We start from the raw sequence: 12,033 nt of genomic DNA, 5'->3' as shown, positions 1-12,033 counted from the left end.
AACTGAAGAAAGGCATGTGAGTAAAGGCTGTGAGTAAACAAAAAGCCATTTTTAAAATAGACCAAAAAAATTCATCTCAAGGAAGAAAGGGGGAAAAGGGAAGGCAGGAAGGAAGGAAGGAAGGAAAGGAACTTCCCTCCTGCCAAGTGCACACACCAGCCCTCCACTCTCTGAAAAGCATAACTTCTCATCAAAGCAAAATTAAAGGCTCGTGGCTGAGCTAAAACGAAGACATCCACTTCTGTGATAGGTCTCTGAACAATGCCAGTAGATACAACTGCTCTTCATGCCAGCAGAGGTGAAGAGAGACTGCCTGCAGCACAGGAGTCAGCTAAAGAGGTGGAGAGCCCAGGAAAGGCAACTCCAATAGTTGGAGAGTCTCTATCAACTAAATTTGACTATGAAAAGGATCATCCTTATTATTAGGAAAAAATTCTTCACAGAAAGAGTTTTTAAACACTGGAACAGGCTCCCCATGGAAGTGGTTGAGGCACCATCCCTGGAGGTATTTAAAAGACATGCAGATGTGGCACTTAGGGACATGGTTTAGTGGTGGACCTGTCAGTGTTAGGTTAACAGTTGGACTTGATGATCTTAAAGGTCTTTTCCAACCTAAACAGTCCTATGATTCTATGATCCCAGGTTGGCAAGATTGCTATGATGCTGCTTGAAAGTGCACACGATGGGAGCACAATTAGTTTCTCCTGTAAATAGGTTGTTATCCGTGGCAAAGCACGGTCAGGTGCTCTGTTATTGAAATCTTCTTGCTTAAAGTTAGGGAGCCAAATCCAAGAGAATAGAAAGTGACTGCTGTCACAGTTTCACCTTCACTCAGACTGGCAATTCCTGTGTACAATTTCCACGCATGTGCTGCGAGTGGACTCTGGCTGCTGGCTCCATGTGGAAGAGGATGCTCACCTGCAACCATGTCACCTCTGCTCGGTCTGTGCAGTGTCCACAGGGTGTGTGTCTCATCAAGAAGCCCCAAGGGGCCAGGGAGGCAGCTGGAGGGAAGGGAAGCAGCCTAGACTTCTCATAAACTAGGGGGAGGAAGATATCAGTAACAGGAGCTTAGCCAGTGCTGCTGCGGAGCCCAGTTTAGACCATAATGGCAGGTAGGACTGTGGCAGCTGCAGCTAGACACAGAAGCTGTTATGCTGCCCACAGCGGCTTGGTAGGAGAAGCCCATGAGCCACTGTGGTGGGACATTTCTGCCTGCTTCCCCATCCAGGCTGGTGCACTCTCCCCCAGAGCTCATCCATCCTGGATCCATGGGGTCTGCATTCAACATACCCAGTCCTATGGTAGCCACAGAAACGAGAAGCTGGGAAAGCATCATGGCCTGACCATGTAGAACCATGAGGGAAACCCCAAGAGTTTTGAAAAGAACAAATAAGAAAAAAATCCTCAGGAATCTCTCAAGTTCTCTCCTCCCTCGTAAATTCTTTGCTCGTAGCCTTCTCCAAAACTGTGAAAATCTTCTGCTAGTGTAGTAAAGGCAACCTGGGGGAATTTCCCCTGTCATGCTGAAACTCAGGGACCATTTAGTGCATTAAGATTTGTTAGACATGGCTCTAAGAAAAAAGCTCCATCCCTTTGCAGATGAGCATCAACTTGGTGCAATTCCACCACAGCCAGGAGTCTCTGGAAAAAATTGAAATGGGAGTCAGGCCAAAATTTTCCTACAAACAGAGTGCCAGGACCGTTGGACCATATCTCTTATTTGCAATGGTGTAAATCAAGATGTATATTTGTTGCAGATAGCGTGAGGAGCTGACATGGAGGAAGATCAGAGCCTGGATATAACTAACACCAGAAGCCACATTTACGTCAGCCAGAAAAGGGTGTCTTCGCCTGGATATTGTGTTCAGAGTGTTCTGTATCTATGAGGTTTTATTTTCCTTTTCCTAACCATAAAAATTATAAAATGAGATTAACATAAAGATAAGAGGCAAGTAAAACAGCTCCCTGGCTGAGCTGAAGGGGTTTGCACTGAATACCTGCCAGCTCTGAAACTTCTTCCCCTTCCTCTTCCATGTCAGAGGATCTTTAGGGCAGCAATGTAAGGCAGTGCAGTTAAGCATTGCCCCTGCCCCTGAGACACTACCAAAAAACATCCTTTCCATGAGACCCAGCTGCTTTATGAACCTTGTTTTGCTCTTGAACACAGCTGTGAACATCTGAAGTGACCCAGACAAAGGCAGTTGAGCTAAACCTGCACTGGATTCCTGACAGCAAGGGTCGAAGTCCCCTGCCATCGCAGAGGAGGCAGTGTTTCGGCAGTGCTATGGCAGCACTGCTGCTCTGCAGCACCAGGGTACAGGGCCTCCATCACAGCTGTTGCTGACTGGAGCAAGGAGGCTTTGTGGTGCCGCAACCCTGCTCTGAACTGGCAGGAGGTTGGGCACAGGACACCATGTACATGGCTGCATCCAGCTCAGGACCACCCAGCGCACAGGCAAAAAGTGAGTCCAAGACAGTCGACCAAGTCTACTGCTATATGACCACATGTATGTACTCACAGCCCAGAAGGCAACACTGCCCCGGGGTACAGCACAGGGCAGCAGCCAACGACTCCCAGGGAGGGCACGACAGAGCAGCACACCGTAAAACCCTGAATCCAAGAAGTGATGACTGTGTTGATCTTCCATAGTAAAAAAGGCTTTCAGGAAAGCAGATGACCAGAGAAGTAGCCACTTAAATCTGTATGTCTATTCACAAGAGTCTGACTCCTTTAGTTCTAGAGAAGACACAGCTGTGTTATTTTATTGCCATAGCTAGGAGATTATTTATATGCGCAGAACACAATTTTTAACTCACATTTCAGGCATCTGTGTTTACTCTGCTGGAAGCAGGTCAATCTAGGAAGTGTTCTAGTTCATGCTGACATGTACAGAAAGCTGTTCCCTGCTTCTGCTGAGAGCCTTTGAAAAGAAAACAGAGCGGTTTGGAAATAACTCTTGAAGTGAGAACTCTGTCTTGTTTCTTCATGTTAGAGCATGGCAGAAGCACAGGGAAAGTCATATGGGCACACAGAATTTGGACTGTCCAGAAATAAGTGGTGATAAGTGGAGGCACCACATAAAGGAACCTCAGTGTGTCCTCCACAGATATATTATAGCCTTTTGCATGTTCAAGCAACTTCTCACTTGCCCTTGTTCTTAGGGTCGGAAGCAGTGTGAAGGAGAGAGAGAGTCCTCTTCAGTGAAACTTGATGTATCCATGTCAATATCCATCACAGGATAGAAACACCCTGAGCTTAAAAGTTACCTCCTGTGTAGGAGGCAGTTCCCCTCTACCTTCCTCACAGGTGAGGAAAAGACAGGTGGTGCCATGGCATTATCCTGCACAGCCCCAGGACGGAGACAATGCAAATGCAAAACCAGAATAGACCAGAATGGGAAATGAGTGGAGTGAGTGCAGAACTCAGCCAGAGCTTCGTGGGATGGTGGTACTAACATCTGCAATAAAATGCATCTTTCTGTGTCTGAATTCAGACAGCCATTGCTGCATGGACATCAGTGTAGTTGTATCAGGCACCTCAAGCCCTGTAGCTACAAGGCAAGGAGACTTCTGGCACCCCATGGTATGGCCCTCAAGTGTACTTGAAAAAACTTGCACATTTTTGGGGAGATTTCCACCAAGAAGCCTGTAGTTAAGCAGTTCCCGTACTGTGCAGATTGGGGCTGGACCCCTCTGCCAGGACCTTCTGGGCAATGCTGGCACTTGGCAAATGACCGGAACACTCTTCCCAATGGGCTCAGCATGCCGCTTGCAGAGCCGGAGGTGGTCAGGATATGGAGCCGCGGAAGCCTTCCTATGAAGTCTTGTTTCTAGGCTGTATCTCCCTGAACTCCTTGCACTAAACTAATTAAATGCTGATTTACATTTACAGGAATGGCATTTGTTTACACATTTTTGTTGTTAGCAGTTGGCCAGGATGACAAAAGTTTTCTGCAGCAGCTCAGTCACGCAAATGATTTCAGGGACTCAAAGATAATGGCACCACAAAGAAGCATTCCCATGGCTGGGGTGCTGGTATCAGCTGACAAGAAATGACAGCAATATATCCACCTCAGCAGAACTGCTGTGTGCCACTCCGGAGATAAGTGCCCTCGTCAGCCTTTCACACATCCACATCTATTACACATTGCTGTGGTTTTCACTGGGGAAAATAGCCATAAGGAATACTGTTCTTCACCCCATGTAAACTCCCATGTTTCCAAGATTTCTGAGGTCCCCAACAGAGATTAGGACTGGGGTTGTCCCCGGCTGCCAATGATTCACACACCTCTGTCCCCAGTGCTCCCTGATTAAGATGTCACTGCCATCCTGGGAACCTGATGCCCATGCATCTGTGCTAGGGACAGTCATGAACTTCCAGGCAGATAGATTATAACTTAAGTAACTAGGAACATCTCCCTAACAGTCTTCTTGCAAAATATTCCCCAAAGGGCTACCCAGGGGAAGACAGTGCACCACAGCCTTTAATTCTGATGTACCACTCCTTTCATGGATCCTAATCTGCGGTCATGAACATGGTTATACAAGTTGCCACAACTGTGACATTCATGGATGAGCTTCTCAGCAGAGCTGCCATCTTGCCTCTACCATGATGGAGCTGCAAGAGATACTTCCCACCCACCCCATCCCACCCCACCCCGGTTTTAAACTTTTTGTGTTTGGGGCTCGTGGGTGGCTTGCAACAGCACTAAGCAAAGAAAATCTGGCTCAGACACTGATTTGATCAGAACACCCAAGGAGAGAAAAGGGATCCTTTTTGTCATCCAGAAGTAAACACTGTTGAGGTTATTCAGCTACAGCCAAAGTAATCCCTTCACACACAACAAGAGAAAACTATTACCATAATGTTACAACAGTGTTTCTGTGTGATGCATGTGAGTTTAACACCAAGCTATTTTACATGAAGGTAAACAATACCCATCTATTTTACTGCACTTGTTAAATCCATGTAGACCAAATACAAAGTAGATGTGTAGTGCCCACTGTGAATACCCCACAACTTTAAGACTGGTGCTAAGGAGGCTGAAAATGCTGTGATGGAGCAGCTTCCCTGATGCAGATGGTTGTGTAGGGAAGCTGCCATAAGATACGAGCCATTCCCCATCCTAATTCAGGCACCACCTGTCCCACTCCCACATTAGAGCCCATCTCCTGGTCCATTGTGACCATTGGTTTTTCCACTTGCTTGGCAGGGCAAAACCAGTATCATGCCAGCTGAAAATATCACCCCAGCCCTGTAAACAGAAGCTCTGTTGCTAGTAACATCAAACAACTGCATTAAAACCCATGAGGCTCTCAAGGAAAATATGAAGGGTAGATGGATCATATACTGATGTCCAATAAAGTTGGAAAGTCTACAGTCTATAGAGTGTGGCCATGCTTCACTGGAGCCTGGATGCTGAGACTGCCAGGCTCCACATTAAAGAAACAGTAGGGAAAAGCATTTCACAGACTCTTCTGATATACACCAGCCTTCCCAGGGACAGCCTTTATCTACTGTGTGCTTTCCTCATGGGCTGCCTCTGAAAGACGATTTATTCTGCCAGGCACCCGCTGCCTGTCCTCAGCCTGCAGTGGAGCGCTGCCGTTTGAAAGTGTAGTACCCCACCGAGACCCTCCTCTGGCGGGTGCAGAGCTGGCAGCGGTCTGCTGGGAAGTTTCCCTCCAGGGGCTCTTAGGAGAGTGCTTTCCCAGGCTGCAAACCAGAGCACTCAGCAGCAGTCGACTGTATCTGGTAGTCTTTAAATGTCTCAAAAAAGCAAATTACATGCAGAAAACAACCTGGGGAACTGTTGTGGGGAGCACTCTTTTGGGGGTTGAATCGTCATTTTCTCACCAGGTGCCTAGTTTCTTTCCTTGTGATCTTGCACCAATATTTATAGCAAAAAAGTGCCTGTTCTCTGTCCTCTGCTTGGAGAGCTCTGAAGGCATGAAGAGAGAACAGTACTGGCAAAGCTTTGGGGCATGTAGTCTCCAAACTTCTTTCTATATGGAACTCTATTCTTCCTTAATAAATGTGCTTCCTTTCAGAGGAGGTAAAAACCATTAAAAAACACAGTTCTGACAACGTACCAAATAATGACCATGTTTGTAACATAACAGCAAGAAGGTGGAGAAGCTGTTTCGGTTGAGGTTTTCCTATCTGCCAAAGTCAGGATGGATGCCCCTCCAGGCAAGACTGGGGTGCAGGCTCAGCAGCTGTTTGGACACTTCTAGATTACATGGACAGGAACCTCTATTAGCATCCAAGGATAATAGTAGTAGTTAATTAGTACAATAGTAGTTGTGCTAACAGTAAATTACAGCACAACTCCCTTAGCTCTGCAGTAAACGCCTCCATCTATTCAGCTGCATTACTTCGTCCTGACAAGGGGAAACCTTACTTTCCCAGCTCAGTACCAGGCTTAAAATACTTAATCCCAAAAGATTAAATACGTCAGCCCTACGTATAAACTTGTTTGCAGAGTGAAGAAGGACACCAGAAAGTCTTGAATTAATTTTAAGTGATTATGGGTCAGACTGCAAATAGATAATTCCACATGGTGTCAGAAAGATGTTCCTCTCTTTTGGATCTGGCTAACCCATTAGCTCTGTAACATCCTCCACACATGCAAGCATTTTCACTGCTCAAGTAAAATTCCTCAGTCTGTTGGTCTGCCCATTTAAACCCATCAGTCCCCTCCACAACACAATGCCCAGGATACAGGATAAAAAGAATTGTTCCTCTAAGCCAGCACAATAACTGACTCCAGCAGATAACCTTGCTTTATTCATGAATGTCCTGACTTTGCCTGTCTGTCCCACCCATTTATCACAAGCAAGAACGTACAAGCTGTGGAGCCAGTTAACTGGACGGGAATACAGTATTAAAATGAGTAACAAACACTGGATTCCAGGTCAGAGAAAAACCTCTTCTTTACTCTGTCACCTAATTGAAAATACTTCCCACAAACAATATGGAGTGTTGGCCACTGTGTAAACTTCAGCTGCACGAAAGGGACTCAATGATTTCTCTGCGACTTTCTCCACTGTCTTGGCCAAAGCCAGAACACTAAAATGTTGTAAACCAAGTTCAAAAGGATAACGGAGCTTCAGTGCTTAGCATTCTCCAAGTCCCTCCTTACTTCCCTCAAAAAACCCAACAGTTTTGTATAAAGAGAATCCTGAAGAGCATGAATGAAAGCACCACAGAGAGGGGACTGATGGCTTTCCGATATGATGCTGTGGGGAGCCCCAGGGAATTTCCCTTCTTTGCTAACACAGCAGCTACAAGAACTTCCTATCTCCCACAAGCAGCTCTGGAGAGCAGCAGCACAGTCAGGGGCCAGGGTATGTGCAGGACACCCATAGCTGAGGGGGAGGTTGGCACTCACCTAAAACCTACAGAAGTAAAATATCAAGAGGGACCTGCTTTGGATGTAGATGGTTCTCTGGCAAAGGGCTATGGGGATGTTGTAACTCTGCATTCACCATTCATTGCATCTCAGATATATGCTGGAATAGGTTATCCCTCCTGCTGCCACAGAGGCCTTCCAAAATTGGCCGATTCCAGCTTTCTTCTTCCATACTGCACTTCCCCTCCAACTCTCACATCCATGTGATCTCCAGCCAGAGGTCGGCAATGAGGATTTCTGAGATGCCTCTACAATGAGTCGATCTACAGACATATAAAATACTGATATCATATAATATATCTAACAAACTATAAACAAATGTCCAGAGAAGGGAAACAGAAAGGCTGCTGGGCTCTGATTACATTTCCTTGCCTGCCCCTGGGTTGCTTAAAATGCCCCAACTGTTCTTCAAACCTAATTTAGCAGCACAGTATTAGGTAAAGAGCTAATTAGTGAATGCTCACAACCCTCTACATGTTATCCTCCTGCCCTTGCAAACTTCGGTGGGAATCAAGCCATAGAAATCTTTTCCAACAATCTGCACTACTTGGCATTAGCTTTTCCATACAGCACACTGGCCTGACTACCAGCTCTCTGTCAAAATAAGACGTGAAAACACTCTATTTCTTCTTTAGTGAGGACACCAGAAGACACCGGTCAGCCCTTGTCATTTCATACAGCTTGAAAATATCTTGCAGCAGCTCCTAACCTTTGGGCTGCTTGTATTTTTTTTTAGCAGTCACTTCAGGTAAACAATTGAAATCTCCTATAGAAAGCAGTTGGCAAGCTGTCAGTAAGAGAGGAACAACTTCTATATAAAGTTCTTCCTTTTGCTTTTGATACTATGGACCGTAGATGGTGGCACAACAGGAACTCACATCCAGCTAAGAAAAATCAAGTGATAACACCCTTCCCAGCTACAGTGCAGAAGAGCAGCCCCCATGGTCTGCTGGCACTGCCAGGCCCAGTGATCTGAAACCATGGGCCTCCAGGTCCTCAGAGCACACCCAGACATCATGCCTAAAATACAGTCTTTGTCACTGCACCCTTCTGGGATCTGAATACAGTCCTCTGTAAACTGCTTCTCCCTAAATTCTATTTCGGTGCCCCAGCAAATCTGCATTGGGTCCCTATGAGGTACCCAAATTTCTCCCACTCTCCTCTTTTCCACTCTTTGCCTGCACTGACTGGGACATCTGTCCAAGTGATCTGCCTCCATCTCCTGTATTTCCCCTGGAAATATGTCTGGTCTGAATGAATTACTGGCCATGTGCCTGTTTGAGATATGCCAAATTTCTTCTCCTCTCACTCAAGCCAACGCCTCCTTTAGGAAGCGTGATGTCTTGGGAATGCCCTGTTGCTCAGGCAGCTCAAAGGCAGCTTCTCTGTCACTGTGACCCTGGCAGCTCGCTTGGCTACTCTCCTCTTTCCAGTTTGAAAAGCTTCTCTGTTCTTCACTTTGCATCCTTCCCAACCAGGCCATCTGTATTACCTCCACTTCCAAGCTCACATCTGAGATTCCTGCACAACGATGAGCGCCTGTAGATGTTCCTCCCCATTTCTCTTTGCCCTGTCTTGTTTTGTTCTCTATCCAACAGTCTCCCCCACGGGCATAGATTTCAGCCTGTGGTCTGTCGCATCCCATATTTCATCGCTTGTCATTCCTTGACATTGAGTCATTCTCATTCCTGGATAAGGGAGGAACAAGACTTGCCCTTACACTGAAGGGTGGAAAGCCAATCTCACTCAAAATCTAGCCCTCTTCACCCCTTCAGGCTGCTCAAAATACTCTCCCCTTTCTATTCAGGGAGGGAGGAAATGCCTCCGAGAGGCAGCAGATGAAACCTTTCTCTGCACTGCCAGAGCATCATCTGAGAAAGTTACCACTACTCATAAAGTATTTAATTTTACTGAAAAGCAGCATTTTTCATCCTTGGGAGCTTTATATTCTTTACTGGGCTCAGAATTGGGTTTGTCACTATTTATGATACCTGGGGTAAACTTTAGAACCCAGACAAAATGCAAATTTTCCATAGAAGCCACACATCTCCAGTACAATGGGAAAACCGGCAAAGAACGTATGGTTCATTTTGGAAAATAAAATAAATTACAAGATTAACAGAGGGTTAAATTTAAAAATTGCTAATGCTATCATCCCGGTGCTGGACTTTTTCCTGATGACAGACTAGTCTGAGATAAATTCTAGCTCAAAAACTGCCAATGAATTATTTCCTATCTAAAAGGTGAATCATTGTTTTCAGTCATGGAGAAAAAATTCCTAAAAATTTCGGTAGAAGAGCCCTAGACGCATAAACTTAGAAACACATTTGTTCATGCCCTTTCCAGAGCCTAGCCGGGTCACATGGGAAGTGGCTTCTCTGAGAGGATCCCCTCCCCATCTCAGCGGGCCAGGACAAATGGAAGCAGGGCTGCCTGTCCAGACAATCAGCTGGAAGCTCAGATTTTGATGCAGTTCTTCCAAGCAACATTTTGCACCCAGAAAAAGTGCCTGAAAAAATGGACTGTGGCTTAGGAATTAAAAGGTCGATTTAACAAAAAGACCCAGAATATTACACTGGAATCCCTAGGGCAAACTTGGATGCTTTTCTGCACCTTTGCATCAGCCCAGGTTCAATAGTTCACTTCTCTGTTTACCTATTTATATATGTGTATGGTTTTTTTTTTTTTCCCTTTTGCTTCCAGTATGTTGGATCCTAGTTCATGATGAACCTGTGATGCTTGACGCGCATATCACCGGAAACCTAGCAGATTGAAATGATCATCTTTCAGCCTGATAACTTGACAGCTGGTTTCTGAAAGTGAAACTGGCACAGAGGTAAAATGTCAGTGGTTTTAGGCACAGTTCAAATGACTGTTCCTCCTTTCCACACACAGTCCGTTTCATTTTCACAAAAAGAGACACGCTTTCTCCTAACAGCTATTTCTTCCCAAGAGTAAAGACATACGGCAAATAGAGCAACTGCTTTATCAAAAGCAAACAAATTCAGCTCTTGGTCTCCATCTAATCATTAATGCAATGTTTATCCATCCCATGTTGCAAAAGCGTAATGTGTTCCAAATGGAAGTTCTTGAGAAAAAAAAGGCCTTCATTCCAACCCTTCCCCCTCCTCATGGCAAATACTTTCATTAAGAGCTTCAGGAACTGGAATTTCTCTAAGCCATATCCTATCACCACAATCTAGCTTTCCCCCTCACCCCCCACCCCACACACACATTTCTATTAAAGTTACAGAAATCATGTGTTGCACAATGCAAAGACACTTGACTCCTCTCTTTTATAGTATGCATGGAGGAAAGCCCCTCTCTTGCTTCCCCTCATTCCAGCTTGAGCCTTAGACATTCCAGTAAATAAATCCAGTATTCACACTGGAGAGGGACATCAAATGTCTTCAGATCATCCACCCTTTTCTTAATTATTTTGTACCAAAAGGTCAATGAATACTTTTTTCTTCTATGGCTTGAGGGGGTGTTTGTTATTTAATGTTTATTGAGTAATACCACATTTCCTATTCCTGGAATCTTCCCATTCTTGCAATGCTTCTCTTAGTGTGAGGGTATGTGCTGCGTTTCCTCAAATCTCTATCAGGCAGCCAGGCAGGAGAGACACTGCAGGGTAAAAAACAGTGGGTGATAGTGAAAAGTGAAATTGCAACACTGAAGCACCTGAGTGACACAGAAACAGGACATAAACCCACAGTTTTCCTCCTTCTGGTGGAAGACCTTATTTGGTTAGACAAAACTGACTTTTTGCCATTCTTTTCCATTGTCTCATGACATGGTGCCAAGTATGTGCTCCAAGCAGAGGGAACGGGAGTGGGGAGCTGCCACAGGTCAGCTTTGCACAAGGCTTCCTCTTCACCAAACCATGAAACAGCCTGAGGGTGAAAAAAATCTGTAAAGTGCTGAAGGGTTCAACCCAATACCTTTGTTCAAGAGGGAATGAAATGAAATATAGAGAAACTCAAGAGACCTCTTGAGTCACAGAGTCTCATCCTCTGTCGTTGCAGGTATCAAGGAAAGAATGATTTTCAAACACACATAAACCATCTGCTTTTGCTTGGAAGAGAGACAGGAATTAGTACAGTGTTGCTCCTAAAAAAAAAGATTAATGTTTCTTTTTCTATTGCAAAGAGGAATGTAATCTATGAATAACACTGCAGTCCCCCAGATTGCTCAAATAAAGTGGATTGTTATACTTATTCTTAAAAACGTAACATTTATCCAGCTTTAGATTCTTAAACCTCCATCCAGCAGAGTGTATTAGTCTTCTTGACTAAACAAAAAAATATCAAATTAATGATATCAACTTCCTTTTGATCTAGATTTTTACAGGCAAAGATGAAATCACTTCTTAACCTTCTTCAAGGAGTATAGTATTTGCCAAACTGAAAAGCATGTTTTTCTTATTGCAGATTTTTAATTCTTCTAGCTTTTATCTGACCCATCTGTAATTTTTCAGCCTCCTTCAACATCTTCAAGCATGGCTAGCAGAGCCAGATCCAATAAGCCATTGTGGGTTTTGCCACTGAATTTCAGACTTGCATCCTCTCTGTGTCCTCCTGATGCACCCTTATTTCCCCTGTTGCACATCACA

The sequence above is a fragment of the Leptosomus discolor genome, chromosome 3, assembly GCF_034619465.1.
Source record: "Leptosomus discolor isolate bLepDis1 chromosome 3, bLepDis1.hap2, whole genome shotgun sequence".
Lineage (NCBI taxonomy): Eukaryota > Metazoa > Chordata > Aves > Leptosomiformes > Leptosomidae > Leptosomus > Leptosomus discolor.
The sequence above is the reverse complement of the archived record's forward strand: the minus strand, read 5'-3'. Positions refer to the sequence as shown.